Here is a 19,060-nt window from a genome sequence, read left to right as displayed (position 1 = left end):
ATTTTCAGATATTACCTTTAACAATATCTTTCAAAATTAGGGTTTTGAACCCCTTTTATTGTGTCCTGCCCAATTTAATTATTTTCCGACATGGTCTGTCGAAAGATATTACTTATTTTTCTAGTACAATCTGCAACAGATTTTACACCAAGTCCTACTAGATACGATATCTATATAGGAATCGACAAACAAATAATTAATATTATATAAATCTCTATATTTTAAAGATGATTACTAAAATATCTTTCTTATCCACTGAACAAGCAAACTCTTCAATGAAATTCAGTAACGCAATGATTTAGATTATTGTATTACCAAAAATGCTTTGTCTGATAGCATAAAAATGTGGAATTATAGTACCTTTATTATCAATAGTTAAATCACTCTCTAGTCTTTCTTGAAGAAAATGGAGTGAATGCTTTTGGTGTAGAGCCGAGAGAGGTTTTTGTAGCTAAAGCGATTTGTGTCTAAAATTAATAAATTTTCGTTTAATTGTCTATAATTAGAATATTAATCTACCTTCTAAATCAGCATTTTTTTAAACTAACACATATTCCCTATGAAAAACTATCACTTGAATCAGAATCACAGTCTTGTAACTCGTTTTCAAAGTTAGAATCTAATAATTAATTATTAATATGATTTTAATTAATTTTAATTTATAAAAAACATATATACAACAACTTAAAATAAAGCGGGACACAACGTTTCGGATCTTAACGAGACCCATTGTCAAGTGTGAATATAAAATAGTCAGGTGTTCTATTTATTAACATTTGTTAGATAAGAGAAATGACGTCACGTTTCTTCAGGGTGAGTATAATACATGTATGAAGGGATGGATACATAAAAATATATATTTCAGGATGTCAAGGTAGGTATGTTTGGAAATGTCATTGTTTTTAGTGAAATTTAAATTGCCAAATTTATTAATAAGAATTTTTTCTACAATTTTCCGTTTAAAGTTGTTTTTTTTTCTTATATTTCAATTAAAGTTTATTTCATTTTAAAGTTAAAACAAACACAAAAAAATGGAAAAAAAATGCTAAATATGCTAAATGGGAAGACTAATTTGGGTCCAAAACCGGGACGGCTACCGAATCACATTTACGGGCTCAACGCTGTTTATTGCCATGCGTTTGAGGGGAAATAATTGAACCCAACCTTCACTTGTTACATCTTATGTTTGGAGGGCATTGCCTTATGCCCTTCATGGTAAGCGTAGCTTTTTTCTAGGAACCTTGCAAGGAGCCGCCCATGGCTCAATATCAGTTTCCTCAAGCTAAATTACATTTTTTGTTATTTACTTTTCCAGTTAAAAAATGCAGAGAAAAGTCGGTAAACAGTAATATAATACCCAATTTGAAAACATTTAAAAAATATTACAAACTTGAATCTGGAAAATAAGTAATCTTTGGAACTACTTTCTTTGGTGAAACGTTTTTGGTCTTAGATTTTATAGGTGTAGTCTAAGGCAATCTCTTTCTCTTACGGTTTTGTTTGCCTTATTAAAATGTTAACATAGCTCCAAAAATAATTTTAATTCGTTATGCATATACCAATATGGAGACGCTGAATAACGTGCATCCTGATTTACGTGGAAAATGACAGACTTGAATAGCGTGGCAACTGAATAACGTGGAAATTGAAAAACGTGTCGTTGCTAAAAATCGCCACTGACTGAATTTTAAAGGCGTCGTTTTCCATTTAAACAAGTTGGCAAAATCGTACGAATTGTTTCACTTGCTGAATTATTTAGGGAAAAATGTATTATTGCTTCTTCTCTTTTCTCGAAATTATTTTTATTTGATAATTATTGGGCCTATTTAAGCATTGCACCGAAAAGACTTACGATTTTGTATAAATAAAAGGGTGGAAGATTTTTTGGCGGCAAAAGTATGAATACGGCCCTGAATGAAGTTTTAAAACAAAAATAAATAAATTTTATAAAGTAGTAAGATTTTATACAACTAAATTTTCTAAAAAAAAAGGTTAATTAATAAAGAAATATAAATCAAATATGATTATTATATTAATTGTCTAAGAACGAGTGACACTATCTTTAGAAAAATAAATTTTAGACTAGAAATGAAGTTTATGAGTGAACTGGTGGAACAATATTTATCAAAGGATTGCATTATAGCCAATTATGTTTCAAAATTCACCATACGGGGTAAAATTTAAGTAGTCGCAGATTTTTTTTATGAAATTTAAAGAATTATAGTAAAGTTGGACTTGGAAAATCCATGACTTGAGTTATGGTCTGCAAGTGAGTGGGAGTGGTCAGCGAAGTGACCTACGGATGTGTTTGGAAAATCATTTTGCATCTTACCAAAAGTCAATCGCAAGATAACCTCACTGTTTTACCAAATAACTATGGTCTTTCTCTCGACAATATATAATTTTTAAAAAACAGATTACTGAAATAAAAAAACAGTCTCACAATCATTAAAATAATATTTTATTTTATAAATCTGATCAGGAATTTGAGAAAAGTTCGAGGTCGGACGTTATAGCGTCGTGGCTGGACGGGAACGGTTGGCGGCGGTGGCGGCTGGACGGGAGCGGCTGGCGGCGACAGAACTCGTTGTAATTAATTTTTGATTCCTTGTATACTTTTGGTTATAGTGTTTATAGCATAGATAAAAACTAGCCCACGTTGTTTAAAAGTATTAAAAATTAAAATTAACTTTTATTCTAAATAAATTTCGAGCGATACATAAGAATTAAATATAATTTATACAGATCATAGAATCAGTGCTTCCCTAGCTTTTTAAGTCCAAGTAGTAATTGTTTTGAGTTTTAATTGTAACTTGGTGTAATTTCCAAAAAAAAACCAAAAAAACTGAAGATGGACCTAATAGTCATCCAGGGAAGTTCCCGGTGGGAAGGTGTGCAGTTTCGAAGAGGCATTACCTCGTTGAACCGCGACGGCGAAGCGCTGGTGTAAGTAGGAAACTGTGTGACGGATCGAATCCTATAGCGTTGGTCAGTTCCAAACCGAAAGAGCCAAGAGTTTCGATGGCCACTGCTTTAAACATTTAGTGTTACTCAAGCGCCGAGTATTTGGATCTCTTCTTCGTTTCAGTCTGGGTAGCGGCCCGTAAAGGGGCTGTTGAAAAATTAAGATTCCCACTGATTTAGATGAAGTCAGTTATATAATTATCTTAGTATTCATTAATTCTTTAAGAATATGTATTGGTAATTTATATTACCTTTTATAACTTAACATATCCAAAACGAATTGAATTTAATAAAACTTCGGCACGGAAAGTCAAGAAACTCTACAACATCTAACAAGTGCTGAATGTATGAAGTATTTTGAAGAAGCAAAACTTCAAATAGAAACGTTTGCCCGAGAAAAGGAAGTGTGAAAAAATTAAGGCCGGAGAAACCGAGAGAGAAAATTTTTAAGAAAACTGTTAAATCACTGTCACTTCCTTGATTAACGACGCACCCCTCGAAAGATTAAATCTGATTTAATCGTGATTGATTAAATTCAATTTAATCGTGATTCTGTAGATTAAATCACGTTTAATCATGATTAGAATGTTTAAATCTGATTTAATCATGATTAAATGAAAAAATCTCATTTAATCATGATTAAATGAAAAACTGATTTAATCATGATTAAATGAAAAAATCTGATTTAATCATGATTAAATGAAAACTGATTTAACCACGATTAAATGATAAAAAATGATTTAATCATGATTAAAAGAAAAATCCGATTAAAATAATTAAATCCCGATTAAAATGATTTAATAACGATTAGTATGATTAAATCGCGATTAGAAATTTGAAGGAGAATCAGAATGATTATATTGGTGAATGGAATTATTACTATTGTGCTTGATTAGAACGAGCGGATTAGAATAATGTTACATGAAAAAAGTAGTTCCTATTACAATGTTACCTTAATTACTAAGCTGTGATAACTCGTGTAACTAAGCTTTGATGTTTTCGGATGTTTTAAATAAAATGCGATAAGTTAAATTTTTATCATTTCAATCAAATACATTTGCTATAGAACCATCAATATAAATAATTAATATTAAATTATCGTACTTTAGTTTTGATTTTAATTATAAAATCTCGATTCGATCTGGTTAAATGATTTAATCCGGATTAAAAATTAAATCCTGATTAGAATGATTAGATTGATTAAATCGTGATTAGATTTTCTAATCTTGATTACCCTGATTTAATCACGATTACCCTGATTTAATCATTTTACTATGATTAAGACGCACCCAAAATGGAAGTGACCTGCCCCTCGTCTAAGCGTGGAAAAAGACGCGCTTCATGTGATTGACTTCAGAGTACGAGGAAAAAGAACGATGAAGGAATAAAGTGCAAGAATTGTTAAGACTCGATTTGTTTCTGCAAAAACTATTTACCAGAAGAATAAATACGTCTATTTTATAAAATAACACTTATTAAAATTTTTCATATCTGAATATTTAGATTCTGTTTTTAATTCATTCTATGATCTGTATAAATTAAATTTATTATGTATCGCTCGAAATTTATAAGGGGTTAAAGGTTAATTTTTATTTTTATTACTCTTAAACCACAAGGGCTAGTTCTTATCTATTAGGGGTTGAAATTTCAAGTCTGACGTATTGAACATTCGAATTCCATTAATTTTTACTAATGTGCTAAACATTACTCCTTATACGCGACAACAAGATGGTCAAGAGCAGTATTTTCCATAAGTCAGGGGAATTTATATATTTTAATCGTTGGTGTAGGTCAAGAGTATATGATATTAACACTAATGGCAAAAGTATACAACAAAACCAAATTAGTACTTTTCTGTCTTGACAGCGCCAGCCGTTCCGTCCAGCCGCAGTTACAACCAGCCGTTGCCGTCCAGCGCAAGGCATATGGTCAGAATTTATAGACCGGTGCTCCAAGCCGCCGCCAGCCGTTTCGTCCAGCCGCAGGCGTTCCCGTCCAGCCACAGCCATGTGGTCAGAATTTATATACTGGTGCTCTAAACAACCGCAGCTGCAGCTAGCCGTTCCTTCCAGCCGCAGCCGCAATCAGTCGTTCCCGTCCAGCCACCACCGCGGTAAACCGTCGTTCCCGTCCAGCCATCACCGCCGTAAACCGTTCCAGTTCAGCCACGACGCTATAACTTCCGACCTCGAACTATTCTCAAATTTCTGATCAGATTTATAAAATAAAATATTATTTGGGAGGGAGAATGAGTCCGACTCCGAATATAATAAGCCGCTTCTACAATGAGTTCTGACGCCGCCAGCCATTTCCGTCCAGCCGCAACCGCAGCCCGCCGTTGCCGTCCAGCTGCAGCGATGTGGTTAGAATTTATATACCGGTGCTCCAAGCCGCCGCCAGCTGCAGCTAGCCGTTTCATCCAGCCGCAGAAAGCCGTTCCGTCTAACCGCAGCCGCCGGAGGTCTATCATCGTAATACCTTACGCCAACGTCCACAGCCTGGACAGGTGACAGAACAGCCAAGGCAAGTAGAGAACCCTTCCGCTGACGGTCTCACTTTCGGCGCAAGCTGCTCAACCCCGCAGAAGGTGCAACTCCAGCCAACACCCTACGCACGTATGTAGAGTCATACCCTTCAGAAAGAGCTCCTAAAGTTAAAGTAGATATACCTAGCTCTAAAAATAAATTGTTTGCTGAACTGCCTAATAGATGGCGTCGTGATCGCCTAGCCAAATCAGCGTTTCCCGCTATATTCTTCACCTCTTTCTCTGACTTCCCCCTCACCCAGTCAAGAGGGGGAAACTCGCGTCGCACTCGGAAACAGTTTTAACCACAATTTATATCTCCAGTGCTTCTTCCTCCATGATATAAATAAGTGTTCGGGGTTAAAATCTTTGTTACGAGGGAAAAAGCTGCAATCGGTAAAAACACCCGATATTTGTCTTTGCGAAATTTGTGAAACGGACCCTTAATGTTTGAATTCGAATCGTTACAATGTCGATAGCTTAAACAAATGAAGTGTATTACGTTTTGCTGTATGGGTTCTCGGAGAATAGTGAAACTAATCGATATACGAAATCCTCGCGATTCGATACTGAATTTATCTAAAGGTTGGCTGTAAAATTCGTTGAAATAAAGAAACTTGGATGAAGTTAACAAAATGAAAAAAGAGGTGTATTTACGAAAAAAGAGAGGGATCTAGAAACGTTGCTATGTGGGTTACATTTTTAAACGGTACTGATTTTGCGAGCCCGTTTTCTCGGGCACGCTTGACAAAAGGATGACCTTCTAGGAAAAACCCCTGGCTATTTTTGGGGTCTCCAACGATACTGGTTGCCCCACTGCCCGAAACTTCGAAAGGAGGACTCCTCGTCGCAGCGGGACATCAGCAACTAAATATTTCCACAAAAATAGGCCTTCGCTCGCTAACTAAGGCTTCGCTTGAAAATGACAGAAATTGCAAGTATATCAAATTCACTTTTCGCTACAAATAGCTACGTTTCGAGTTTGAGAAAAGTTAATGTATAGAACAAATGACGTTTACCATAGTGGCCACCTTAAAAACGGTCAAGTTCACCATTGTGAATAGCAGCGCAAACGATAAATTTCAAAGGTGCTTCGAACCATCAAACGACAAACACTTCGGTTCTCAATTAAACTTGAAAACAATTCGAAACTAGAATATCATAGGGGAGTTTCAGTAACTATGTGGATAAGATAAAAAATTAAATTGCTTAATTCCATTTGCATCGTTTTTGGAAATGTAAAAGAAATACCAAGTATATAATGAAGTACAGGTATTATCACAATTAGGTATAAATAAAAGACTCTAAAAAACATTTCGCTACCGTATTATTATATATTTTTGGACTTTCTAACGAACGACTATATTGGTAAATGCATACATTGTTTTCATGAAAATTACTCTTGAAATCGTGTAGACGAAACTTGTAGTCCCCTTTACACGTTTTCAAGGGGTCGCTTAAAAGACCACACCAGCTGTAGCAAATACGACCAATCCTACAAAGCAGCCGGCGAAAATCCAGGCCATGATGCCCGTGGATCGTCTCATATAAATAAATAAATGATAATAAATTTATACAAACACATACATTTTCTCTTGAAATGTATACGACCCTTGAATTCTTGAGTGTAAACGGTTGAGGTTGATTATAGTAGTGATCGTACGCGGTGATATTTTAGTCGGGATCGTTTCCTGTCTCCGTCTCAGTTACTCTAACTATCGTTCTCCCTAGTTCGGAGCTCACTTGCCGAGGTGAACTCAACCCCATACGTGAAACGGACAAGTAGTGCGAATTCGGCGAGTATTCGATTTTTTTGGGATTTGGAAAAAACGACTAAGGAAAACCCTGAGTCGCGTCGGGGTTTAAAAACTGGGGATCCCCGACTTACTGGGAGGGAAACTCAGATTGCATAAGCCGAAAAACTAAAGGTAACGTACCGAAAGAATCAACGCCGGGTCCGTCGACGGAAAGATGCCGCCTAAGCCATCATTACGAGCTTCGTCGTTGAAGGGACGATGCTTCAGTTAAGCCAGCACATACAATTGTTTTCAAAAATTATCGCTTCTCGGCCTTTTGGCTAAGATCAAAGTGTAGTATCTGTTCTTATCAGCTTAATATCTGATACGGGTCCCATCGGGGCCCAAGATATTAAACTTATTTTTGGACGGCGGCGGAGTGGTCGGAGCTTGCTCCACCTCCGCCACGGGTCGGCCTGGTATTGCAGTAAATCCGGGATCGGCCCACTTCTCTCTTGAAATCAAAAATCAAACGCTCTTATAATGGCGCACTGCGCAACACAGTATTTCCGGGAAATGTTATTTGGCTGTCTTTATATATATTTCTTTATTATAATATATTGCCCCTCTGACGTCATAAGTGGTAAAATCCTTATTGTCGAATAGTTAATAATGAAGAATCGGAAAGATTCCAGTTTTTGAATTTTCTTTTACCTAGTTATACACTCTTTTTCGCGGTATTTTCACGGAGGATAGGAAGGGAGGCGAAGTAGGAGGGATGAATGGCGGCAAGATTGCGGCAGCTACGCTACGTCTAGCCGCCATTTTTCCGAAATTTTCCCGCCGCTAAGCTTCTTACAAGGATGCTGCCGCGTTCATCCCTCCTACTTCGCCTCCCTTCCTATCCTCCTTGGTATTTTCCTGGGCGCGTCCATGCTTGGTTTTCCCCCTTTCAGTCCTCTCCTCCATTATGGATACCCAAGGAGTGGATGCTAGACTCCCCGTTTAGGGCAGAGGCAATGGCCGACGAGCGGGAGGCAAGTAAGAGGGGTAAAATAAAGGCGCGAAAAGAGGTTGTTCTGTGTTATTCCTGTGGTTTTATTCGTAACCCAAGGTTCGTAAATCGTGCATGTTCTAAGTGGTTGGCTGAAGGAACCGGTTTTCATAACGTAAATTCGCGGGTTTCGGTATGGTGGGTAGAGACAGCGCGCCCCTCATTTTTAGGTCATTGGGTTCCAGCCAAGATGTTCCGCGTAAAGAGAAAACACGAAATAAGCCCCTCTCCATTTTTTCTCTCTTCCCGTCTTCCGTGGACAGTGAGTCGCCGCCGGGGGCCCGCCGCCCGCGGCAGCTACATTACCAAGATATAAAGTGGCAAGGCTTATTTTTGGTAAGTACAAAATCATTTATTATATATTGCTCTATAATTAACTATATTTGGAATTAAACATTTTTGTTCTATTTATCTCAAAGTCATGATTATTCCTAACATTAATAGTATTAAACTTAATATGATATATCTTTTGTTAAAGTAGATTAGGAATTTATAATTTTAATATTTATAGAGGAGTTCGGATTTAAAATGTTATATTTTTTTAATAATGATCTCAAAGATCTGACTTTTGAAATGTTTGTTACTTTTTCTAAGTATCAATAAAACATGACATTAAATTTATATTGTGCCAAGGTTCATTTTTATATTTTACATAAACTACATCACCTAAAACAATTAATAGATAAAAGTTAGCTATATTATTTTGTTTAAAAAATATATCTCTGTCTCCGTTTTATTATTTAATTTCGTGGTTTGTTTTGATATTTTGTATTTTTGGGTTACTCCCCTAATCCATGCGGCTGTCCCATGATAAAACCTTCTATAAAACATTTTCCAAAAGTCCTTTTTTAGATTCAACTATTTAAATTACATTTAAGATTAAAATTTAGAACAAAAAATATATTTCACAATTAGAATTTGTTAATAAAATTTTAACTTTGGACTTCATTCCAAAACCAGAAAAGGCCATTTCAGAGTGGATTTTACCGCGGAAATGTTTTTGTTTAGAGATAAACGTTAGTTAGTTAGTTAGTTAGTTAGTTAGTTAGTTAGTTAATTAGTTAGTTAGTTAGTTAGTTAGTTAATTAGTTAGTTAGTTAGTTAGTTAGTTAGTTAGTTAGTTAGTTAGTTAGTTAGTTAGTAAGTAAGTAAGTAAGTAAGTAAGTAAGTAAGTAAGTAAGTTAGTACTATTTTAAGTACAAGCCTTAAGTAGAATAAAATGAAAACCAATTTTCTCGCCATTTTATTTTGTTCAATTTTGATACTAACATGTATTTTATTCACGGAAAGATGCTGCCAGTTGTTAAAAAAAGGCCAAGAGTTGACCGAAATAATATTATCGTCTGGGCGAACTTTTAATTGCATAAAAAAGCAGCGTCAAAATGATAGGATGAAGGTATTTTCCTGTTAAAAGACGCAAATCCCATCCCGCGAAAATAAATGAGTAGCCAACGGCACGCGGTGTTCCCAGGTGGTCTCCCTCCCAAGTACTGACCGCGCTCGACGCTGCTTAACTTCGGTGATCAGACGAGAACCGGTGTATTCAGCGTGATATGGCCGTTGCCGCTAGAGTGTAATTGATAGCGGTGGACAAGCCGCGACTAGCCAGGTCCTGGTAGGTTGGTGATCGCCGAGGGCCACCGGCTGCATGCGGCTCCAATAGAACGTTCTATACACTCTTTTTAGAAACGTTTACTGGGCGCCGATATTAACGTACAGACAACCAACGAGCAAGCCCTTTACCGCAGAAATTTCATCCCCCCCCCCCCCCCCAAACCAGTTTTTTCATCACCCTCCCCGTAGACTGTAAGGTGATGGCGGTCGATTGGGAAGGCGCGTTTACGAATCTATAAAATTGGTGTGGTGTGCTTTCCCCCTTTGGAGTTCGGAGGAGGTGAAGGTTTGGCCGGTTTTTCGTCTTAGAGAAATATATTTATCTGGCAAACCCGTAAGAAATTGAGAGCAGTCAATTTTTATTAGTAGCGTAGTTGCTAGCCTAGGCTTCACATATTTCCGGCTTTGCTTTCCGCGCCTTTTTTCTTATTTTAAATGATTTTTGTAATAAATGTATGATGGCAAATAAGAAAAATTCTAGAAAATACTAGTCCCAAATCCACGTGTTTAAGATGAAACTTAGATCATGAAAATATCCTTAACCCCAAACATACTTCAACACCTAGGGTGCCTCCTACAACTCCTAAAAGGTACGTCTCTAAAATATTCATATAAAGACAGGACATAAGCCGAATTCTCTTAAACCAAAGAATAACAAAAGTTGTTAGTCCTGCTGAACCAGCTCTATAGTCTGTATGAAAAGTGACCGGTTATGGTCCACTTTTATAGAACGCTCTATTCGCTTATAATAAATTTTTCCTAAATGGTCATTTAAACGCGTTTGACGTTTCACGTAGAATCTAGTACACTTAATACGTTATTTATGGTCCTATAAACCACCATTTAGATTTTTTTTCCATACGGCCCGGTAAAGTGGCCCACTCTACTGTCTCTAGCCGATGACCCCAAAAGTGCCAGTCCGGGCCTGGCGGTGTACCTCTATTTCACGGATTCAAGATATCGTCTTCTCCTTTGTTCGCGCGATGGCTACAAACGTTGTCATCTCCCACCAGGACCAACATTCGGTGACGTAATTATGAAATATTTGAAATGCTCGAATTCTCTCTTTTTACTTTGTTAAACAGTGACGGCTCCTAGCGGGTTATCGCTTCTCGGCCTTTTGGCTAAGATCAAAGTGTAGTATCTGTTCTTATCAGCTTAATATCTGATACGGGTCCCATCGGGGCCCAAGATATTAAACTTATTTTTGGACGGCGGCGGAGTGGTCGGAGCTTGCTCCACCTCCGCCACGGGTCGGCCTGGTATTGCAGTAAATCCGGGATCGGCCCACTTCTCTCTTGAAATCAAAAATCAAACGCTCTTATAATGGCGCACTGCGCAACACAGTATTTCCGGGAAATGTTATTTGGCTGTCTTTATATATATTTCTTTATTATAATATATTGCCCCTCTGACGTCATAAGTGGTAAAATCCTTATTGTCGAATAGTTAATAATGAAGAATCGGAAAGATTCCAGTTTTTGAATTTTCTTTTACCTAGTTATACACTCTTTTTCGCGGTATTTTCACGGAGGATAGGAAGGGAGGCGAAGTAGGAGGGATGAATGGCGGCAAGATTGCGGCAGCTACGCTACGTCTAGCCGCCATTTTTCCGAAATTTTCCCGCCGCTAAGCTTCTTACAAGGATGCTGCCGCGTTCATCCCTCCTACTTCGCCTCCCTTCCTATCCTCCTTGGTATTTTCCTGGGCGCGTCCATGCTTGGTTTTCCCCCTTTCAGTCCTCTCCTCCATTATGGATACCCAAGGAGTGGATGCTAGACTCCCCGTTTAGGGCAGAGGCAATGGCCGACGAGCGGGAGGCAAGTAAGAGGGGTAAAATAAAGGCGCGAAAAGAGGTTGTTCTGTGTTATTCCTGTGGTTTTATTCGTAACCCAAGGTTCGTAAATCGTGCATGTTCTAAGTGGTTGGCTGAAGGAACCGGTTTTCATAACGTAAATTCGCGGGTTTCGGTATGGTGGGTAGAGACAGCGCGCCCCTCATTTTTAGGTCATTGGGTTCCAGCCAAGATGTTCCGCGTAAAGAGAAAACACGAAATAAGCCCCTCTCCATTTTTTCTCTCTTCCCGTCTTCCGTGGACAGTGAGTCGCCGCCGGGGGCCCGCCGCCCGCGGCAGCTACATTACCAAGATATAAAGTGGCAAGGCTTATTTTTGGTAAGTACAAAATCATTTATTATATATTGCTCTATAATTAACTATATTTGGAATTAAACATTTTTGTTCTATTTATCTCAAAGTCATGATTATTCCTAACATTAATAGTATTAAACTTAATATGATATATCTTTTGTTAAAGTAGATTAGGAATTTATAATTTTAATATTTATAGAGGAGTTCGGATTTAAAATGTTATATTTTTTTAATAATGATCTCAAAGATCTGACTTTTGAAATGTTTGTTACTTTTTCTAAGTATCAATAAAACATGACATTAAATTTATATTGTGCCAAGGTTCATTTTTATATTTTACATAAACTACATCACCTAAAACAATTAATAGATAAAAGTTAGCTATATTATTTTGTTTAAAAAATATATCTCTGTCTCCGTTTTATTATTTAATTTCGTGGTTTGTTTTGATATTTTGTATTTTTGGGTTACTCCCCTAATCCATGCGGCTGTCCCATGATAAAACCTTCTATAAAACATTTTCCAAAAGTCCTTTTTTAGATTCAACTATTTAAATTACATTTAAGATTAAAATTTAGAACAAAAAATATATTTCACAATTAGAATTTGTTAATAAAATTTTAACTTTGGACTTCATTCCAAAACCAGAAAAGGCCATTTCAGAGTGGATTTTACCGCGGAAATGTTTTTGTTTAGAGATAAACGTTAGTTAGTTAGTTAGTTAGTTAGTTAGTTAGTTAGTTAATTAGTTAGTTAGTTAGTTAGTTAGTTAATTAGTTAGTTAGTTAGTTAGTTAGTTAGTTAGTTAGTTAGTTAGTTAGTTAGTTAGTAAGTAAGTAAGTAAGTAAGTAAGTAAGTAAGTAAGTAAGTTAGTACTATTTTAAGTACAAGCCTTAAGTAGAATAAAATGAAAACCAATTTTCTCGCCATTTTATTTTGTTCAATTTTGATACTAACATGTATTTTATTCACGGAAAGATGCTGCCAGTTGTTAAAAAAAGGCCAAGAGTTGACCGAAATAATATTATCGTCTGGGCGAACTTTTAATTGCATAAAAAAGCAGCGTCAAAATGATAGGATGAAGGTATTTTCCTGTTAAAAGACGCAAATCCCATCCCGCGAAAATAAATGAGTAGCCAACGGCACGCGGTGTTCCCAGGTGGTCTCCCTCCCAAGTACTGACCGCGCTCGACGCTGCTTAACTTCGGTGATCAGACGAGAACCGGTGTATTCAGCGTGATATGGCCGTTGCCGCTAGAGTGTAATTGATAGCGGTGGACAAGCCGCGACTAGCCAGGTCCTGGTAGGTTGGTGATCGCCGAGGGCCACCGGCTGCATGCGGCTCCAATAGAACGTTCTATACACTCTTTTTAGAAACGTTTACTGGGCGCCGATATTAACGTACAGACAACCAACGAGCAAGCCCTTTACCGCAGAAATTTCATCCCCCCCCCCCCCAAACCAGTTTTTTCATCACCCTCCCCGTAGACTGTAAGGTGATGGCGGTCGATTGGGAAGGCGCGTTTACGAATCTATAAAATTGGTGTGGTGTGCTTTCCCCCTTTGGAGTTCGGAGGAGGTGAAGGTTTGGCCGGTTTTTCGTCTTAGAGAAATATATTTATCTGGCAAACCCGTAAGAAATTGAGAGCAGTCAATTTTTATTAGTAGCGTAGTTGCTAGCCTAGGCTTCACATATTTCCGGCTTTGCTTTCCGCGCCTTTTTTCTTATTTTAAATGATTTTTGTAATAAATGTATGATGGCAAATAAGAAAAATTCTAGAAAATACTAGTCCCAAATCCACGTGTTTAAGATGAAACTTAGATCATGAAAATATCCTTAACCCCAAACATACTTCAACACCTAGGGTGCCTCCTACAACTCCTAAAAGGTACGTCTCTAAAATATTCATATAAAGACAGGACATAAGCCGAATTCTCTTAAACCAAAGAATAACAAAAGTTGTTAGTCCTGCTGAACCAGCTCTATAGTCTGTATGAAAAGTGACCGGTTATGGTCCACTTTTATAGAACGCTCTATTCGCTTATAATAAATTTTTCCTAAATGGTCATTTAAACGCGTTTGACGTTTCACGTAGAATCTAGTACACTTAATACGTTATTTATGGTCCTATAAACCACCATTTAGATTTTTTTTCCATACGGCCCGGTAAAGTGGCCCACTCTACTGTCTCTAGCCGATGACCCCAAAAGTGCCAGTCCGGGCCTGGCGGTGTACCTCTATTTCACGGATTCAAGATATCGTCTTCTCCTTTGTTCGCGCGATGGCTACAAACGTTGTCATCTCCCACCAGGACCAACATTCGGTGACGTAATTATGAAATATTTGAAATGCTCGAATTCTCTCTTTTTACTTTGTTAAACAGTGACGGCTCCTAGCGGGTTATCGCTTCTCGGCCTTTTGGCTAAGATCAAAGTGTAGTATCTGTTCTTATCAGCTTAATATCTGATACGGGTCCCATCGGGGCCCAAGATATTAAACTTATTTTTGGACGGCGGCGGAGTGGTCGGAGCTTGCTCCACCTCCGCCACGGGTCGGCCTGGTATTGCAGTAAATCCGGGATCGGCCCACTTCTCTCTTGAAATCAAAAATCAAACGCTCTTATAATGGCGCACTGCGCAACACAGTATTTCCGGGAAATGTTATTTGGCTGTCTTTATATATATTTCTTTATTATAATATATTGCCCCTCTGACGTCATAAGTGGTAAAATCCTTATTGTCGAATAGTTAATAATGAAGAATCGGAAAGATTCCAGTTTTTGAATTTTCTTTTACCTAGTTATACACTCTTTTTCGCGGTATTTTCACGGAGGATAGGAAGGGAGGCGAAGTAGGAGGGATGAATGGCGGCAAGATTGCGGCAGCTACGCTACGTCTAGCCGCCATTTTTCCGAAATTTTCCCGCCGCTAAGCTTCTTACAAGGATGCTGCCGCGTTCATCCCTCCTACTTCGCCTCCCTTCCTATCCTCCTTGGTATTTTCCTGGGCGCGTCCATGCTTGGTTTTCCCCCTTTCAGTCCTCTCCTCCATTATGGATACCCAAGGAGTGGATGCTAGACTCCCCGTTTAGGGCAGAGGCAATGGCCGACGAGCGGGAGGCAAGTAAGAGGGGTAAAATAAAGGCGCGAAAAGAGGTTGTTCTGTGTTATTCCTGTGGTTTTATTCGTAACCCAAGGTTCGTAAATCGTGCATGTTCTAAGTGGTTGGCTGAAGGAACCGGTTTTCATAACGTAAATTCGCGGGTTTCGGTATGGTGGGTAGAGACAGCGCGCCCCTCATTTTTAGGTCATTGGGTTCCAGCCAAGATGTTCCGCGTAAAGAGAAAACACGAAATAAGCCCCTCTCCATTTTTTCTCTCTTCCCGTCTTCCGTGGACAGTGAGTCGCCGCCGGGGGCCCGCCGCCCGCGGCAGCTACATTACCAAGATATAAAGTGGCAAGGCTTATTTTTGGTAAGTACAAAATCATTTATTATATATTGCTCTATAATTAACTATATTTGGAATTAAACATTTTTGTTCTATTTATCTCAAAGTCATGATTATTCCTAACATTAATAGTATTAAACTTAATATGATATATCTTTTGTTAAAGTAGATTAGGAATTTATAATTTTAATATTTATAGAGGAGTTCGGATTTAAAATGTTATATTTTTTTAATAATGATCTCAAAGATCTGACTTTTGAAATGTTTGTTACTTTTTCTAAGTATCAATAAAACATGACATTAAATTTATATTGTGCCAAGGTTCATTTTTATATTTTACATAAACTACATCACCTAAAACAATTAATAGATAAAAGTTAGCTATATTATTTTGTTTAAAAAATATATCTCTGTCTCCGTTTTATTATTTAATTTCGTGGTTTGTTTTGATATTTTGTATTTTTGGGTTACTCCCCTAATCCATGCGGCTGTCCCATGATAAAACCTTCTATAAAACATTTTCCAAAAGTCCTTTTTTAGATTCAACTATTTAAATTACATTTAAGATTAAAATTTAGAACAAAAAATATATTTCACAATTAGAATTTGTTAATAAAATTTTAACTTTGGACTTCATTCCAAAACCAGAAAAGGCCATTTCAGAGTGGATTTTACCGCGGAAATGTTTTTGTTTAGAGATAAACGTTAGTTAGTTAGTTAGTTAGTTAGTTAGTTAGTTAGTTAATTAGTTAGTTAGTTAGTTAGTTAGTTAATTAGTTAGTTAGTTAGTTAGTTAGTTAGTTAGTTAGTTAGTTAGTTAGTTAGTTAGTAAGTAAGTAAGTAAGTAAGTAAGTAAGTAAGTAAGTAAGTTAGTACTATTTTAAGTACAAGCCTTAAGTAGAATAAAATGAAAACCAATTTTCTCGCCATTTTATTTTGTTCAATTTTGATACTAACATGTATTTTATTCACGGAAAGATGCTGCCAGTTGTTAAAAAAAGGCCAAGAGTTGACCGAAATAATATTATCGTCTGGGCGAACTTTTAATTGCATAAAAAAGCAGCGTCAAAATGATAGGATGAAGGTATTTTCCTGTTAAAAGACGCAAATCCCATCCCGCGAAAATAAATGAGTAGCCAACGGCACGCGGTGTTCCCAGGTGGTCTCCCTCCCAAGTACTGACCGCGCTCGACGCTGCTTAACTTCGGTGATCAGACGAGAACCGGTGTATTCAGCGTGATATGGCCGTTGCCGCTAGAGTGTAATTGATAGCGGTGGACAAGCCGCGACTAGCCAGGTCCTGGTAGGTTGGTGATCGCCGAGGGCCACCGGCTGCATGCGGCTCCAATAGAACGTTCTATACACTCTTTTTAGAAACGTTTACTGGGCGCCGATATTAACGTACAGACAACCAACGAGCAAGCCCTTTACCGCAGAAATTTCATCCCCCCCCCCCCCAAACCAGTTTTTTCATCACCCTCCCCGTAGACTGTAAGGTGATGGCGGTCGATTGGGAAGGCGCGTTTACGAATCTATAAAATTGGTGTGGTGTGCTTTCCCCCTTTGGAGTTCGGAGGAGGTGAAGGTTTGGCCGGTTTTTCGTCTTAGAGAAATATATTTATCTGGCAAACCCGTAAGAAATTGAGAGCAGTCAATTTTTATTAGTAGCGTAGTTGCTAGCCTAGGCTTCACATATTTCCGGCTTTGCTTTCCGCGCCTTTTTTCTTATTTTAAATGATTTTTGTAATAAATGTATGATGGCAAATAAGAAAAATTCTAGAAAATACTAGTCCCAAATCCACGTGTTTAAGATGAAACTTAGATCATGAAAATATCCTTAACCCCAAACATACTTCAACACCTAGGGTGCCTCCTACAACTCCTAAAAGGTACGTCTCTAAAATATTCATATAAAGACAGGACATAAGCCGAATTCTCTTAAACCAAAGAATAACAAAAGTTGTTAGTCCTGCTGAACCAGCTCTATAGTCTGTATGAAAAGTGACCGGTTATGGTCCACTTTTATAGAACGCTCTATTCGCTTATAATAAATTTTTCCTAAATGGTCATTTAAACGCGTTTGACGTTTCACGTAGAATCTAGTACACTTAATACGTTATTTATGGTCCTATAAACCACCATTTAGATTTTTTTTCCATACGGCCCGGTAAAGTGGCCCACTCTACTGTCTCTAGCCGATGACCCCAAAAGTGCCAGTCCGGGCCTGGCGGTGTACCTCTATTTCACGGATTCAAGATATCGTCTTCTCCTTTGTTCGCGCGATGGCTACAAACGTTGTCATCTCCCACCAGGACCAACATTCGGTGACGTAATTATGAAATATTTGAAATGCTCGAATTCTCTCTTTTTACTTTGTTAAACAGTGACGGCTCCTAGCGGGTTATCGCTTCTCGGCCTTTTGGCTAAGATCAAAGTGTAGTATCTGTTCTTATCAGCTTAATATCTGATACGGGTCCCATCGGGGCCCAAGATATTAAACTTATTTTTGGACGGCGGCGGAGTGGTCGGAGCTTGCTCCACCTCCGCCACGGGTCGGCCTGGTATTGCAGTAAATCCGGGATCGGCCCACTTCTCTCTTGAAATCAAAAATCAAACGCTCTTATAATGGCGCACTGCGCAACACAGTATTTCCGGGAAATGTTATTTGGCTGTCTTTATATATATTTCTTTATTATAATATATTGCCCCTCTGACGTCATAAGTGGTAAAATCCTTATTGTCGAATAGTTAATAATGAAGAATCGGAAAGATTCCAGTTTTTGAATTTTCTTTTACCTAGTTATACACTCTTTTTCGCGGTATTTTCACGGAGGATAGGAAGGGAGGCGAAGTAGGAGGGATGAATGGCGGCAAGATTGCGGCAGCTACGCTACGTCTAGCCGCCATTTTTCCGAAATTTTCCCGCCGCTAAGCTTCTTACAAGGATGCTGCCGCGTTCATCCCTCCTACTTCGCCTCCCTTCCTATCCTCCTTGGTATTTTCCTGGGCGCGTCCATGCTTGGTTTTCCCCCTTTCAGTCCTCTCCTCCATTATGGATACCCAAGGAGTGGATGCTAGACTCCCCGTTTAGGGCAGAGGCAATGGCCGACGAGCGGGAGGCAAGTAAGAGGGGTAAAATAAAGGCGCGAAAAGAGGTTGTTCTGTGTTATTCCTGTGGTTTTATTCGTAACCCAAGGTTCGTAAATCGTGCATGTTCTAAGTGGTTGGCTGAAGGAACCGGTTTTCATAACGTAAATTCGCGGGTTTCGGTATGGTGGGTAGAGACAGCGCGCCCCTCATTTTTAGGTCATTGGGTTCCAGCCAAGATGTTCCGCGTAAAGAGAAAACACGAAATAAGCCCCTCTCCATTTTTTCTCTCTTCCCGTCTTCCGTGGACAGTGAGTCGCCGCCGGGGGCCCGCCGCCCGCGGCAGCTACATTACCAAGATATAAAGTGGCAAGGCTTATTTTTGGTAAGTACAAAATCATTTATTATATATTGCTCTATAATTAACTATATTTGGAATTAAACATTTTTGTTCTATTTATCTCAAAGTCATGATTATTCCTAA

General features: G+C 38.2%; 7 non-coding genes across 7 annotated transcripts; 4 read left to right on the top strand and 3 right to left on the bottom strand.

The window, feature by feature from the left end:
- The first annotated feature begins 7,545 nt into the window (after window positions 1-7,545).
- LOC149938853 (U2 spliceosomal RNA) lies at window positions 7,546-7,737 on the top strand. Its single transcript, XR_016481608.1, has one exon. It is a non-coding gene; the product is annotated as a U2 spliceosomal RNA (small nuclear RNA).
- Window positions 7,738-9,724: 1,987 nt separating this feature from the next.
- Window positions 9,725-9,843, bottom strand: LOC149938852 (5S ribosomal RNA). The gene has a single exon (XR_016482208.1). It is a non-coding gene; the product is annotated as a 5S ribosomal RNA (ribosomal RNA).
- A 1,153-nt stretch (window positions 9,844-10,996) lies between these two features.
- Window positions 10,997-11,188, top strand: LOC149938851 (U2 spliceosomal RNA). The gene has a single exon (XR_016481607.1). It is a non-coding gene; the product is annotated as a U2 spliceosomal RNA (small nuclear RNA).
- A 1,987-nt stretch (window positions 11,189-13,175) lies between these two features.
- LOC149938850 (5S ribosomal RNA) lies at window positions 13,176-13,294 on the bottom strand. Its single transcript, XR_016482206.1, has one exon. It is a non-coding gene; the product is annotated as a 5S ribosomal RNA (ribosomal RNA).
- A 1,150-nt stretch (window positions 13,295-14,444) lies between these two features.
- On the top strand, window positions 14,445-14,636 carry LOC149938849 (U2 spliceosomal RNA). Its single transcript, XR_016481606.1, has one exon. It is a non-coding gene; the product is annotated as a U2 spliceosomal RNA (small nuclear RNA).
- A 1,987-nt stretch (window positions 14,637-16,623) lies between these two features.
- LOC149938848 (5S ribosomal RNA) lies at window positions 16,624-16,742 on the bottom strand. Its single transcript, XR_016482205.1, has one exon. It is a non-coding gene; the product is annotated as a 5S ribosomal RNA (ribosomal RNA).
- Window positions 16,743-17,892: 1,150 nt separating this feature from the next.
- LOC149938847 (U2 spliceosomal RNA) lies at window positions 17,893-18,084 on the top strand. The gene has a single exon (XR_016481605.1). It is a non-coding gene; the product is annotated as a U2 spliceosomal RNA (small nuclear RNA).
- The last annotated feature ends 976 nt before the right edge of the window (window positions 18,085-19,060 follow it).

Source organism: Leiobunum rupestre, chromosome 6, assembly GCF_980474605.1.
Source record: "Leiobunum rupestre chromosome 6, qqLeiRupe1.1.hap1, whole genome shotgun sequence".
Taxonomy (NCBI): domain Eukaryota; kingdom Metazoa; phylum Arthropoda; class Arachnida; order Opiliones; family Sclerosomatidae; genus Leiobunum; species Leiobunum rupestre.
This window is presented reverse-complemented; position numbering and strand designations above follow the sequence as displayed.